The sequence below is a fragment of the Trichoplax adhaerens genome, genomic scaffold, assembly GCF_000150275.1.
Source record: "Trichoplax adhaerens TRIADscaffold_6 genomic scaffold, whole genome shotgun sequence".
Classification (NCBI taxonomy): Eukaryota; Metazoa; Placozoa; class Uniplacotomia; order Trichoplacea; family Trichoplacidae; genus Trichoplax; species Trichoplax adhaerens.
In genome coordinates this window covers 5,746,955-5,750,410 of record NW_002060948.1, presented here as the reverse complement: position 1 = coordinate 5,750,410, position 3,456 = coordinate 5,746,955, and positions in this window count along the sequence as shown.

The window sequence follows — 3,456 nt, the reverse complement described above, 5'->3', positions numbered from 1 at the left end:
CAACCCGAACGGTTCCAAACAGGAAAATTATATCGGACACAAACCCGACCGGTCCCAGAATCCGAAAACTATATCGGACACAAATCCGGAAAAATTCGCTTTTTATGAAGATCACAGTAATCGCTTATCAAAAAAATTTATATGACTACTACGACTACTTTTCTGACATTAGTATCGCTTAGTATTCGCGAGTATTGACAGTTGATGTTTTAGCTTCAGATTGTACTGTAACTGTACGAGTATAGACTACATTACAGTACTTTATCGTCATGTTATAAATCCCCTTTCTCTAAGGATAGGGTTTTGCTACTAAGTCAAATTTCTTTACAATTTGAATGGATGATGAAACGCCCTTTCTTTAGATTAGGCATTTGCTCTATAGGGCTACTTCTATAGTAATCTATATAATACCTTGTAAAATAATGAAGAAGAAAAGATGGCGACATGATGATTTGGCAGGGTAAAACTTAAAGACACTATCACTTTCTAGGTATTTTGTATAGTAAAATAATACTAATTACATACTAAAAACTACAAAGGACTCTACTTTTAGTCCTTTTACTACAAAAGCAAATGAAAATCAAAGTGAAATAGGGAATATTTAGAATGGTTATAGAGTGAAAGACTTGTAAAGCTCAAGTATCTAGCACTGTTTCTAGAATTGAATTCAAATTTCTAGAATAGTCCTATCAGAATTTTAATTTTAGGTAAGAGTATGACTAAGATTGACAATATTATCGTAAACTTATCTATACAAAGTACCTGGCTGAATTAACTTGTACCTCTTCAGGAATCATTTATTATACGCATTGAGATTGAATAAAAGACCACATCTTACGTAGACTCTCTACTATACGGAAGTTAAATTGCATGACTTGTTTAACCGACGTGGTGCATGATATTGTTTTAAATAGCCAACGATAGTATATTAAAATCCATTTCTATTTTAAAATAATGTTTATTATCATTGAATTAGTTAGTAGCAATACGTGCATTCTAGTACTAAAATAAGCTTACCCAAAATGGAAAGAGCCGCAGATAATTTACTGGAATTAGGATAATAATCGATTGTGTGTGAATAAACACGATCTTAACATGGATATCAATGTCAACAGAAATGAATAGTTAATATATCGTTGTGTTTACTGGTAATTTTTTGTTACAGTATTACTAAGTATATATGCAACCGCAGGTATGTATTATCTCTCGGTCAATCCCTAGCAGCATATTATCTTCAAAAAATTAGAATTTCAAGGCGCATGATATTTAATTACGTTTTCTGAAATATTTGTAGTACTCGTTTTATCTCAAAAGCCTTTCTACTTTAATTAAGGATCAACCAACGCGTGGGCCTAAAGAATGCAAAACTTATTAATATACCCTCATCAAAAACCCTCATTTACGATTCTAAAGTGAAGAACTTTAGTATAAATCCGTCTTCGCTAAGTCAATCGTTTTTACTGGCAATTGTGACGTTGATTGCAATGCTAACTTCTTGCTTGCTGTAATCGCAAGTACAAGTAATTTTTTCTGAAAATAGATTAGCTGGTATTTCTAATCAGTTACACTCTTCAAAATAAAGGACTTAACAACTAAATAAGATTAATATAATGAAATTTAACCCTTGTAAATTTATTCAAATTATCTGGTTGAAGTTAAAATTGTAAGCAAGTAATTCGCTACAATTCTCCTCATATAAATTATTAATATAGTACAATACTATACCGGTAAATTTATGCCCAAATAGCATCATCTATTACTACCTTAAGAATTAATTACTGACAGGACGTCATACTTAATGAACTCTAATTCGCCAAATTCAATCACCTATTTGCAACATCTATTGTTATTGTTATATTTTCTAGGAACGATTAATTCCTGACTAATAATTATAATCGCATCGACTTCGGCACTAGGATTCAGTTTATTATAAAATAGTAAATTGGGGAGAAGTACAATAAAATTAGTAATCAAGCAAACGGGAGATTCTACTGATATCTTTCTTAAAGTCGGAAGAAGTTGTAAATCAAGATGAAATCGACCACTTCTACTGATGAACATTAGTAGAACTTATTAACTCATAAAATGATTGCAGAAATGGTGTATCAATGTTACCATATGCTTACAATAAAGATCAGTATATCGGCTTGGCGTTCTTGGGCTACTTATTTAGCCAATATAAAAAATTTCCATAAAATTCTTGAAGAATAACGGAAACTTTTATCCTTTCCTGCAGAATTTATAAACTTTTTTTAAAATTCTATTTTAAAATCAATCAATGATAATAAAAGATAAATAACATGTTGCTGAGGTTACAAATGGTGTCCCATACCGTGCGGGGAAATTTACCTAAGTTCAAAATTTAGATCTAAAAATAGTAAAATTGATGTTCAGAAGGCATATGTACCTGGTCTGAATGCATTGATATCAGTTTCAGTTACTACAAGTTAAGCTATAAAATGTTTGTAGTCGGATACTTTCGTTAAAAGTAAACCTTCTTTGTCCAAATAGCAAATTTTAATTTTTAGTTGACAACAGATTAAAGCTTAAAATAGCCCTCTGTTACAGTGCTAAATACTGTATTACAGTAGAAATAACTATGTTAGGATAATTCTGTTAGACAATCCTTATTTAGTTAACTTCTAATTTGGATATACTGTGTTTTAACATAGCACTGACTTTTTATGACAGTGACACTTATACACATACTGAAATTAATAGCTATAATAGGGAATGCAAATCATCTACTTACAATTCGAATCATTGTGATTGTAATTTACTTATGCTAGATTGTAAATTATCATGGAAATGTTCCATGATACACGGTATAAAGTTACTGAACCTCTGACAGGTCTACAGTACGACAAATGGTAATACTATCTGTTAAATGAGCACATTATCGTAAACCGTCAGCAAAGCGACGGGAGTTTGCACTAGTTAATATCTAATTTAGTAAATGATTCCCAGGTTAATTGTATTAACTATGACTCATGAACTGTTGAGGAATAGTATATAAATGCAGTATATCGTGAAATAAAGAGAATTCTCCAACTTGGTGCTTAACGTAAAATACGAGGTGTTTAAGTCTTTGTGTAGTCTGCTAGTAGAGCAAAAGTGTTCGTGATAGTGCAGATATCGTTCCTTGATACGTGGTTAAAGGAACTGACTTATTGATCGTATATTGCGTTATCTTGTTGCAAAGCTGTTTTGTGACACCCTCGTATTAAAACCAACGAAAAGTAGAAAATTAGTGATTTTAAGGAACGTTAAATCATTACATAATATTTATATAAGGAATGATTATGATCTTAATTTTTTTGAAAAAGAAAAATGCTCTTGATAGCTTCAAAAACTTAAAGTTATTAGTTAAACTAGTCGCTACAATTTGTGGGATAGTTAGCATTTATTCTGTCGGCAAAGTTAGGAAATTTATTATGTTTTTAATATTACTACTCT